General features: G+C 33.9%; 2 long non-coding RNA genes across 2 annotated transcripts in view; one reads left to right on the top strand and one right to left on the bottom strand.

The window, feature by feature from the left end:
- The window catches only part of LOC135844908 (uncharacterized), a 613,622-nt gene that overhangs the window by 218,515 nt on the left and 382,178 nt on the right, over positions 1 to 12,929 (top strand). Inside the window, exon 5 of the long non-coding RNA XR_010558666.1 lies at positions 1,223 to 1,967. This is a non-coding gene — a long non-coding RNA (uncharacterized LOC135844908). The remainder of the gene's footprint in view (positions 1 to 1,222; positions 1,968 to 12,929) is intronic.
- Positions 1 to 12,929, bottom strand: part of LOC135844909 (uncharacterized) — a 46,503-nt gene that overhangs the window by 30,313 nt on the left and 3,261 nt on the right. The gene's annotated exons all lie outside the window — the stretch shown is intronic.

The raw sequence follows: 12,929 nt of genomic DNA on the forward strand, positions 1-12,929 counted from the left end.
TTTATAGAGTTGTTCTGAGACCTTGGTGATAAAGGATGATAAATTCATTAAATTTTTGTTCTTCAAATCAGAAATCTAGAATGTTTTAAATTTTAATGGAATGTGGTTTTTCAATTATTTTTTTTTCAGTTCAAAACTTTACGGAAGTTGAACCCCCTCATTTTGGATTTTTTTTTGACCCAGTTATTTTGAAGATTTTAATTTTCACCACATCTTTGTTTTTTGTCTGTATTTCTTAAATCATATTTTTTCATAAAATGCAAGATTTTTGAATTTTCTGAATTTTTTTGTCTTGGTAATTAATTTTATTGGAATTTGTCTTCACAAAATAAATAGGCTTTGAAATACTTGACTTTCTTTTTTCATCCCCCCCACTCCAGTCTCCTGAAAATGAATTTGGATTTGCATCAGTTGCTCAAATTTTCTTGAATTCAAATTTTTTTAAAAAAAAAGGTGCAGAAGAGTTTTTTTCTTCATTAATTTTGGTGTGATTTTTTGTTTACACGTAACTCGCATCTCCCTCCCCTTTTTATGAATGATTTTTCAGTCCTTTACTGTCAAGTTAAATGTGAGTATGCGTATCTACTTAACGTTTCCTTTTTTATTTTCAAAAAATCGAATAGAAATAGTCTATTCAAAAACTAATCAATATTATTAAAATTTGAGTCCTTTGCAGAGGCGAATTTTTCCAAACGAGTACCTTTTATTTTTTAAAGTACATAGTCGCTCGTTCTCTTTGTGGAAAAAAATGAGAAAACAATCACCCAGCAGGTTGACATATCGTACTTCGTAACGGACAGTCTAACACGCTGTAATTGGACGTGGTGAAAATACGATAAGGAAAAGCTCGATATGGTATACGACCTCGAGTCGAGTATATCGATACAGAACGTTGAACAGATACGAGATGATTTGACGAAGGAAAATTTCAACTCGTAATAATGAGCATTTTACGTTCAACTTGTCGCTCGTTGGGTATTCTTTACGACGATACCTTTATAAATCGTAAAACACGTCGAAAATTTATCGCATCACGATGGAAAAAATTGGTTAAAATTGGGTAATTGCGTTGCGAGAAGAGAGAATTTTACCATGGGAATTTGCTCGCACCGAGTTAGCTTTATACCTACCTATCCATGTACCTACTTATTATCTAGCTCTAGGTACTCGTTATTATTGTTAATATTTTGACATTTTTTTTGTGTTTTTGATTTTATTGCAGGTTTTTGGTGCAGTGATTCGTCCGTATTTGCGAGCGAAATGTGATTACACCACGTGCGCGCGTGTATAGTTCTGGTCGGTCTCGCTGGTGCGTTTGTGTGTGCGTGCGTGGCTGACATCGCGATGTTTTCGTTGTCTTGGTGGTCGTATATTCGAGAAAGAAAAAAAAAAGGAATAACGAGGAGAGGTCGATAAACAACGTATAGGAATTGTGGAAACCTCAGAGGGTAATACGATATATATAGCGGGAGACTGGCTGGCGTGGCGGTGAATTTATAATGAAGTACGCGAACAACCGCGTTGGTTGGGGCAAGGCGAGCTTTGGCTGGGGCAGAGGCAGGGGGGGTGAACACGCTGCGGAGATTCATTTGAATAATCTTCTCTGTCTTGTATTGGTATCTCTCTTCTCTCTGGGTAGAAAAACGAAACCATTTCCTAGGCTGGTGTAATTTATTCGAGTATTAATTTCTTCTATGTGGTCCTCGCAGCGCGCTCATGGCGCAGATGGAACGAATTGGAAAAGTTTATAGTAATCGAGAACGCAAATATTTCAAAAGATTCGAAGATAAGCCTATTAATTATTTAAGAATTAGTAATATGTAGTAGTTTCCACAATTCTTATAACGTTTCTTTTACCGCATCCTCCGCCTCGTCTCGTCAACTTCCACCTCATCTCACTCGCATCGTCCCATCGAGTACTTGAAAATAGATGATAGTATTGCTGCCGACAATCATACTCAATACAGGTAAACCATACCATTATAGGCGTAGTCTACCTACCTAGGTATAGGTGTAAAATGTAGGTACTGGGTTTTGTTAGATATGATTTACAGATGGGAAATTTCATCACTGTACACCAGAAGGGGAGAAAAATCGTGATTTATTATATTTATCTACTCGTAAATCCTTCGTTGCAACGTAAGACGAAGGATGGACGTTGTTTCCAATGAAATGTGTTCCTTTGAATTATTTTTTAATGTATTATACAATGATAATATATAGCCAAACAAACCACGCTTTTTTCCACTGGGACTGGGGTTTCAGAGCACAAGGGAAACACCGAAAACGTACATTATATAGGGTTCCAGGAGTGCAGTAGTAGCCATGCTTAAAAGTCACACGCATTCACATTATACATACAAGACGTAAATGCTACAAGTTCCTATTTGAAAAAGGCGGATTTGCGTTGATAAAATGAAGACTACGAGTACGACTCATGTACCGAATGTGTGGAGCTACACATAAAAAATTAGCTGTTAATTAGCTTTATTAGTTGTCTGGATGGATAGAAATGTTATGTCATGAATGGAGGTTTTGCCGAAAGATAAGACGTGAGAAATTTTTAAATGAGAATATGGCGTCTGTTTAAGCTCTCGGTGATGATTTGAATGAGTGTATTGGGACAAATGAAATGAAAAATGCTTGTAAAAATATTGCCTACAAAATGGAAAAAGTATCTATTATTTTTTTTTAGAGAACTTGTACCCTTTTGTAATCATTAGAGAAATTCCAGGCCGCAGTTTTTCTTCTTTTCCCCCCTCATAATTGTATGTAAATGTGAATCATTGATGAAATATTTTGTATGGGACTATTGTGGGTTTATATAGATTGAAAAAGTATGTGTTTTAAAAATCCAGTAACCAAAATTCCAAATGCTGAAATTTATTTTTGAATTTTTGAAAAAATTTTGAAATTACAAAACTTCAATAAAAATCTGCAATTAGAAATACCAAATGAAAAATTTTCAGCTTTTCGTAGAAAACGAACTATATTGTAAATAAGTACCTACTTCGTTTCACCCTCCTGCTCTCATTCCATCCCTCTCGTCCTAGCTCCTTCCCTCTCGACACAAAAACAACAATTTTTGGGTAATTCTGGAGTCTTCAGCTATAGTTTTCTATTTTCTCTATGAATTTCAAATCGTTCTGAAAAAACCAAAAATGAAATTTATTAGCTATCAAATTGTATTGATGTTTATTGAAAACCTTCTCGACCGTTTTAGACTGTTATCTCAAAATTCCAGGAGTGTCAATTCAAATGTAATTTTTTTTTCAATACCAAAGCGTGGCTACATACCTATTTAATTCATAATACCTGAGTTAAATAAAACGCACGTGGAATTAGAAGGTCACCATGAGTACGAGTAATCAAATTTTTTAAAAGGTAAAGTTCATTTCTGACCTATTCCAGCCAATTTGAAGTTCGTGGAAAAATAAAAAAACTCGCTGAAGATTCCAGAATGACCCAAAAATTGTTTTTCAGACTGAAAAAGTTGAACCTTTTTATACATTGATTCGTTTCATTTTGAAACAAAATCGTGTGGTTTTTGACTTGAAAATTTGTTAAATTGTTAAAGAGATTATTTTTAAAAATGTTGGAGAGTTTTGTACTTACTCACTAAGAATCTCACGAAGTGTCCCTCAAGGATTTTGGTGGAAAGTGGCCTCTTGAGTTTAGCTCCCTTAGTCAAATTTTGAATTTTCAAATTTTCAGAAACCGCCATCCCGACGCTCAGGAATTTCCCACGGCGTTGTCGTGGGAAAATTCTGACCAACGCGCTTGACCAATAGGGTCTGTTTTATTATTTTTTTTCGAGTAAATTTTTCATATTACATTTTTTTACGATTATTCAAATTCTTTATTTTCGATAAAAATTTGAATAATCCTTAAAAGATGTAATACTAAAAATTTAGTTGAATGGGAAAATGAAAGAAGTCCTTTGAGCAAGCGCGTGGGTCAGAATTTTCCCACGATAATGCCGTGGGAAGAACCAGTGCGTCGGGGGTGGCGATTTTTGAAAATTTTACTGTGGGGGCTAAACTCAAAACTGGCTGCCAAGATTTAAATGGTGTGGTACTTGGGCTTAGAGCTAACCATTGAGACCACTTTCCATATAAATCTCCGGGCGACACTTCATGATGTTCCCAGGCAATAAGGTTGAAAAATTATTAAACATTTTATTTGGGAATGTTAACATTCTTTTTAAATTTTGTTTAATCAATGTTCAATTGGCGACATTTAGAAGAGAAAATTACTCAAAAAAAAAATAGGAGTTACTTATCTATTCTTTAATCTGGACCCTGCATTTTTCAATATTTTTTATTAAAATTTTGATCAACTTTGAAAATCATTTTTCTGCTTTCTACGCTTTAAAAGACCTTAGTGATTACCCGAATGGGGAAAATTGAATTAATTTCTGTAACGAATAATCCTTCCCCCTTCTTACCGTCCGACCAAAAAAGTTCATCATTCTTTAAAAATTTCAATTCAGGAGTAATTTTTTCAGCTTGAAAAAAGAAATTGCGCTGTCCCTTCATTTACGAGGAAAGTGGTTTACTTTGTCGAAAAATTTGAACGAGAAAAAAAATTTAAATATCATTCAAAAGCCCATCACCTTTGGGGGGGGGGGAGGGTGTTTATAATTACAAGATTATACACCCGTAAAGAAGGAGGGGTTAGATCTGGTTTGTGTAAAATATTGGATGCTAAGTTTCATTTTTCGAATTCTAGAAATTTTTAAAAATTTGGAGACCTGCAAAGAATGATTCAAATTCGATGTGAATCAAAGTAAAATCCTGAAACTTTATTCATGCGCAATTTTTTTCCTATACTGAATTGATTAGTAGTTGAAGTTTTGAACCTTGGAGTTTTCACAATGAATGTTTAAATTTTACAGTTCTTCAAAAGACCCATAAAAAGAGCCGAATGATGAACTTATCTCACTCAGAACCTTACATCAGCTGTATTTGTGACATTTGAAGTACAGTATAAATTTTATTTTGGCACTTTTTCTTTCAACGGTTATTGTCAGTCTGGGATTTTCGATTCCAGAACAGCTCGAATGCCTGAAACCCCCTCCAATTCAAATTCCAATCAAGAATGTTCTCGATTCAGATTAAATTTCAGCTTTCTGCATTCAATTTGATCAAATTTTTAAGAATGGTTGAAATGCCCCCTGTCGTCTGATTCAAAATAATGTGTTTTGCTCCAAAATGAAATTTTCCATCCCATAAGCTATCTATTATTTTTCGTATCTTTCTGTGATAACAACCTTGAAAAAATGAATATTGGGGCGAGATTTTTATTAAAAACTCGTCGAAGGAAAAATTTGACCAAATGAATGAGTACCTATAGAGATAATATGAGGATAACAGTTTGATTTTTATCACCAAATTTTTCATCTTCTAGGAGTAAACTAGAGTGTACCTAAAACAAAACCCTTCGAAATCGAATTAGCTCTAGAATAAAAATTGCATCCTAAATTTTTTTTTCGTACCCTATATACCTACACCAGCGCAGCGTTCGAGGTCGATTCTAAAAAATTATATTTTCTTAAAAATTACCTCAGTACCTATACTCAAAAAAATAGCTCGATACTTACAGAAAGTAATTAATTACCTACAACTTCACACTTAAAATAAGAAAGTACGTAATAAAAACAATTCCACTGTACGGAAGGTAATAATTAAACAAATTAGTTGAAGGGCATTGAACTTCTCTGCATTCTGAAGGTTACCTACTGATCTAATCTCTAAAAGAAGGCGAAAAACAGGCAATATTCTACTTCATTATTGCGATATTTTGATATGGTATCGCATTTGATAAAGATCACAGAACTCGTAAATTTTAATGTAATGACCTCCAAGTGCTGAAAATGAGCAAAAACAAAGAGATAACACTTATCCATAGGTACATGCTTTTTCTTCTAGGAAAATCAAAATAATCTAAATTGTGGTGGTTTGAATTTCCAGAATTGATACCTACATTTTGTTTTTCCTAGAAGACTAAGCATAACACCATAACATCTCACTTCTCATCTCACCAACCCTACACTTCTGTTGAAAACACTCTGGCAAAAAACAATCTCGTTATCGAAACCTCTCCTGTACTCTAATTTTGAACCCAATCATTGAAAAATTGTAGCAATAAAAATCATTCGAAAATTTCCATTCTCAATACTTTACTTGGCAAAACACACCAGCACAAGCCAGTACACCGACGCGTTCCCCCATTCGGCATCAAAACATCTTCGACGCTCATAAAACTTTATCCTCAGCCGTCATAAATTTCAATCATTACCCCAAAAAATCGCCATCCAACTCCACTTAGCGCTTTGTATAAACCCCGCCAACGAGCCAATAATTTATCTCACCATCGTTCGTCTGTAACACGTTAAACTGTCGGCGTTAACAGCGTCGTAATTTGACATCAAAATTTTAATCTTTCCGGCAGCGGCAAGCAGCACATTTGCCTGATACGAATTACTTAAATACGATGAAATCACGTGCAAAAAATTCTACCTTTATTTAAATAGCGCATCGTGTACCATGGCCTTTGATCTAGTTTTTAACTATGACCTCTAATCGGATTATTTTTCCATATACTTAGGTATAATTTTAATCGATCGATGTACCGTTAGGTATTTTCATTTTCCTGGTATAGGTATATAGGAATAGGAAACACGCGATAACGTAGTATAATCGTGTAAATTAAGTTATAGTTCAGATTTTGGCGTAAATTATATTGATTTTTTTGTTGTTTTTTTTTACGATAGAAACGTTTTAATCGTTTGGACTACATTATCGATAATTTTAATGCATCAGGTGGTATTATCTTGTTCCAAAGTGAGTCTCGAAAAAACGAAGAAATAAAGTTGTTTTGGTCAAAACGTAGGTAATCTCCTATAAATCACCTTTATATGTATGCCTTCGTGGATTGACTCATATAGAATTTACCAAGGCATAAACACATTTTACTATCGTAAAGTTCACTAGAAATTCAGGTTAGGTGCTGTGTATTAAACATTATTCGAATTCGTAGCAATAAATTTTCATAAATATAAAATCCGCTGTTAACATCGACTCATGCTCATTTCAGGAGAAAAACTTGATCAAAAACATGACTTTTCAATCCTCTCGTGCTCTAAATGTTCTGACAAGTTTGTATCATCTATATAGAATAGGTATAGATATTTCGTCATTATAATGTTCCACTTTAAAACCTTCAAAATCTCCACGTTCAATTTCCTACTTGATTAAATAGCATCAGCATCGAGCATCGTATCTACTCGTACAACGGACATTTTAAAATAAAAAATCTCACAACCCTCGACTCGAAACAAGTGTAAATAATTTCACTCATCTTGGAATTTCCTTATCAAGGTAATTCAATTCTGCACCCTATTCAACTTCTCCTTCATTCGGTCGACCTCCTTGTCCAAAATTCGAATTCCACATCCCCTCGTCGCTTATGTATGTAATTTCTGTCGCACAATTTTCTTCATCACTTCCCTATCTTGTTTTCGATTTTTTTTCTCCATTTGCGACCATTTTCTCCCTCATATTTTAAATTTAATCCGAGACCCTTGCGGAAGTTTGAAGCCCTAAGAGCTCGTCTGGGTAGCCGGTGCAAGTAATTTTTATAAAATGATATTTTTGTTATCGAAATTATTTTTTACCCCAATTCAAAATCGACTTTGTCTACAGTTGGTAGGAAATGACTGAAAATAGCTTGCATGTGTGACGTGATCTATGGCTGCGTGGATAAGAAATGGTGAAAATAATCTTAATGCTTGATAAAAAGGCTCAACACATGTGTTGAATGCTTTTTTTTAAACATTAAATCTAAGATTTCTGCATGTTTTTTTTGATAATTTTCTCCTTATCACGCGACAACTAATTACTTACCTAACTTATTACTCATTCATAACATATTTTACATGTGTCGTATTAGGTTCTTCATGAGTTTAAATTATTCAATAACTTGAGCTGCATTTTCAGTGTTCTTCTCTCCCTTCCTTTCAGATTACATACCTGAATTTTTGAAATTTCACATTTTTGAGTAAAAAAAACTCTCTTACTCATTGAGTTAAATTTTGGCTCACTAGGAAGACATGCCACCCTACAAACTTGAAAACTAATTTTGTGCAGCTGAAGTTTATTTTTCAATTTTTTGCACATTTTTGAAAATGATGAATTACAAAAAATAGAGAGTAAATTATGAGATGAAATTCTGAAAATTGGATCATTTATTGAAAAAAACCTCCCTAGAGGACAAAACCATTTTTGAGTTTCATTGGATGAAATTTTTTGCAAATCTCAACTGTCAGAAATTTAATGGATGGTTCTGAACTGTACAAAACGATTCGAAACCATTTCCAATTAATTCAAGAGTCAAAAATAGGATATGCAATCATACCAATTAATTTCAGCTTTTCAGGTTTATTTGGCAAGATTTTGATTTTTGTCCATTTTTAACCCTTTGATTTTCAAAAATTCAGCTAAAATCAGAAAATACACTTTTGCCTTTAAAATTTACATACTCTTTCGATTTAGTTTTGTTCCATTCAAAAAATGTTCTGTCATTCAGGATATCTCCCTTGCCAATCCATTCAAGACATCCATTTTCAAGGGCAGGAACAGGACCATTGTTTAAACAGTCAGTTTTAATCCAGTGGAAAGAAGCCAGTTTCTGCTGTATGCTCCAGGAATGGTTCGATTGGTTTGGGAGAGCAGGGAAAGGATTCTCAGACACAAACCTCTACATTTCCTCTTCGAAAATTTGATATTCCATTGTACATAGAAAGCTATTTCCACCTTGAACTTGGCAAAATAAAATGATCAGTACTTAAGGTATTTTTTAATGATCTTCGAAGTGCAGTCCTTTCTCTTTCTCTTTCATTATTTAGCAGGGGGAGGGAGGGTCTTCTGCCCAAGTGCACCAATTTAAGATTATGTAAGATTGAAGTAAAAGTTGTTCAATAAGTGGAGCTTTCCAATTTTTGCTCAAAATACTTATCTCATAAAACTAATTTGAGAAATTTCATGTTCTATAGGTAATTTCATTTCAATTTTTTCGTTGCACCTTTAATTTTTTTTCTCTCTAGAAAAATTGAAACGGTCTCAGATCTTCCATCAAAAATATTTTTCAAGGAAAACTTTCCAAATTAGGCTGAAAATATTTCAAAAAATGCATTATTTAGAAAAAAATCACGCTCTGGTGGAAAATTTTATGCTCTAGTTATAATTTTGTTCATTTTCAATTTTTTTGTAAGACCTTTATCTAGTTTTTTTCAAAAATCTTTTTTTTTAATGAATAATTGAAACAAATTAAAATTTTTTATTAATAACTTTATTCAAAGTAAACTTTCTAACGTGAGTTCCAAATATCAAAAAAACAAAGTATCTTCACATGTTAGAAAGGAATGAAATCACACTCTTCTTATGAGAAATTCCATGTTCTTACTTATGTACTTACTTTTTTCTTTTTTCCATTAACGTGTGCCTAAAAATTTGATTCTCTTCATATATTTTTTTTTTTTGGAAAAAATACCATTTTTTAAAAATGTTATGGTCTTTAAAAAAATTAACAGTATACCAGTTATATAATTTCTCATCATCAAGTTTCAAAAGTTGATATAAATTTTTTTCAATTTTTATTGAAAATTTGAAAACTTGGAGGCAAATGAAGGCTTGAGTCGAAGACTGAATTTTCCCCGCAAAATTTTGATATTATCTCACTACTCTTTTTCAAATCTCTCCTCAAAATTTTCACAAAAATTTGAAGAAATTCACTCTACCTATTCAACTATAAACCAATTGATCGAAATTAAAAAATCTAGACGTTATATTCTGTCTGGCTCTTATTTCGTTCTCTGCCCTATCCCTCCCATCCATTCAAAATATGAAAAAAAATCAAAAAAGTATTCTTATCGCAGGCCACAGACTATCGATTTTTTATCATCAACCAAACCCTTCCACTTCCACAAACTCAAGTACAACATATACGAACTTTTAACCACGAATATGCGTTAATGGCTGTTCGAATATGCTGTCAAGTATTGTTAATTTATAGCTTTTCATACCCCTTTTTTCAACTGCCCTCCTACGAATTGTACGACGATGTAGCGTCGCTGCTTTTGGTCGTCCATTTCTTCTGTGACAAGGGGTGTGTGAGTCTGTGGATTTCTTTCAATATGAATTAAGAATCGATATCACGACTATGTAGTAATGGAAAACTTGTTCGATATATTTTTAATGGAATTCAGTGGTTTATAATATGGTAATAATATTGAAAATTTTCAAGTCATATAATGGGTCATGAATAATGTAATTTTCATTAATTTAAATAGGTGCTTGTAGAGTAGGTAAAGTGTAGTGTACCTAGTTGAAAAATTATAGCATTTTTGGGTGGTCTGTCGAAAAATGTGTGTAAATCATCATTTTGTCGTGCGTAGGTAAAGATATAGCAGGGCCTGGATATAGGCATATTTTTAAAGTACACAGCTTCAAGTTGAGTGTTTTTTTCCTGTTGCAAACCAGAACCCTCCAATTTTACGTACTAGGTTCTCTAATTAGCCAATTTCTAACACTTCCGTTTATATCGTGGGTAGGATATATGTGTTTATGTTTATTATATTTATGTACATTAGAACGTTTAATTCGATTTAAATTTTACTTTTACACCCTCGTAAAAATCACTTCAACGTATAGCACGAGGCCTTGTGTAAAGAATGTTTCATGCTCTGCGGTACATATGAGAGAGAATACACAAATACTTACTATATGATGAAACGTATCATGTACCCCCTTCGTCCCCCCCCCCCCCATCAACTCCACTCGTCGCCGTTTAAAGAGAAGCCGTGATGGTGAAGAGGGCAGTGAAGAGTTTATTTACACGAAAATGCTCGTAAATAGCATAAACGAAACTTTAAACGAGATTTTTTTATTTTTGGGATAATCGGTGGCGCGAACTGAGGTGGGGCCGATACATCGCGTGATTTATAATACGAAATAAAAATACAACCCGAATGAGTAGGAACCAAAGAGAAGCTGAGAGAGAGAAAAAGAGTCTTTTGAAACGAGTTTTTTCTCTCTGTCTTTTTTAGAGCTATTTAAATTTTCATTTAACCAGCAATGGCGAGGTTTTCAAGTTGACGAGAGTAACCTTATTCGTTTTTAATATCGTTAAATTTACCAACTAAACAGTTGTTCGGACATTGTTTGAGATTATGTGCCAAATGGTTTGTTTTGCTTTTACACGGTTGCCGCGATGATGGCTGCCGCAGCATTTGCAGACCCAGATCTTTCTCAATTTGTCACGTCGCCTCGCCTCGATCGTGCTCGTAGGCTGAAAAAGGACTGCATTCGGAGATATTTCTATTCTCATTTGAACGTATTATACCATACTTATTATAGTAATATAGCCAGCCGTACGATATAATGGTTGAATCCTTGAGCTCGATGGCCGTTCGTATTCCTGTCATCCTGCTTAAGAATTACGATTAGCAAGGACAACCCGCTGCCGAAACAGTCGTGTTTCCATGACGACATCGTGTACTTTGCTCGATTTACCATCAGAGGGCACTAGTTCTCGAGACTCGAACAGACCAAAGTGTCGAATACTTCGTGTAGATAGAGTTGCGGACAGAGCTACCTTGTAGACTTTGTACAGAGCGTATAACGCTAACCGCGAATGATCGTAAAATTTTACGATCTTATAAATAGAAAATAAACGTTGTCTGGACACGAAAAAGAAAACACACCGATCCATAAATTATCATTCGATGACGTACCGTTTAAATGATTTTTAAAGGGCGGCGTTGTTTTTTGTAATTTCTTCAATGGGCTTAAGTCCCAAATAGTCTTTTTTGAATATTTTTTTGAAAATTGAAATAAGTACCTAAGCACTTGATAATGGTATAGGTTTCATTTTGTTGATTTTTTTATACATTTTGAATTTTAATTAATTCATTTTGTAGTAGGTATCGTACGATAGCGGTTCCTTCTCCTCATTCCCTACCCCTCCCCCCTCTCCCTAGAATCGAACACGTTGGCACTCGATTTAATATGCGGGTGTGCGCTGTATGTGTGTTTTAATGGATACACCAAATGTTTTTTATTAACCAAATTGTCATTAGCGAATGTTCATTAATGAGATTTATGCGATAGAAAGCGATCCATTATGAACCAGTGGTGTAGCGGTGGTGACTCGAAGAACGGTAACTTGTATGGAATTTTCGTGTTGTGGTTGGTTTTTTTTTGGCCTGCCTCTGTTTTTTCTCTCCTTCGTAGTTATGTACGTATCGTGGTGTGAGATAAATTGCAGCTCGATAATTAATTTATGTAGCGTGAGAATTGGTTCGGAGTTGAGTGATATGACCATGAAGGGAGCGAAGCTTTCAAATAGGATGTTTGGGTAATTATCACCCATGTTGGCTTTTCTCACATCAGAGGCGCAGTGTTGTAGATTTCTAGGCGAATAAGTGCTTTAAATGATCAAATGATCGGTGTAACAATTTTCAGATATTTTTTATTTGATTTGATTTCTTAGAAAATTGGAACGTAAAAGTCCTATGATTAAATTGAATGAATTTGATTGTTTTTTTTTGTTTCTGTTTTTCAATTTTTAGTCCAATTTCATGTGTTTCTTTCTTTGTACTACCTACTTTTGAATCATTTTTTTTATTTTAAAATTTATTTTTCCATTTTCCACCATACATCAAAATTTTAAACAATAAAATATCAATTTTTGAAAAAATTAATAATTTTTTTTCAATTTTTTCACTACTTGACAACGGATAAATAACATTTTTTTTTCGAAGAAATTGACTTTGAACTGTCTAGCCATTGTCGTTTTATTTCATATGACTCCTCTTTTCCCTCTTTTACTTTCTTAGTGACAAACTGACTCCTGAGTTCATAAATACA

The sequence above is a fragment of the Planococcus citri genome, chromosome 4 (genome assembly GCF_950023065.1).
Source record: "Planococcus citri chromosome 4, ihPlaCitr1.1, whole genome shotgun sequence".
NCBI lineage: Eukaryota > Metazoa > Arthropoda > Insecta > Hemiptera > Pseudococcidae > Planococcus > Planococcus citri.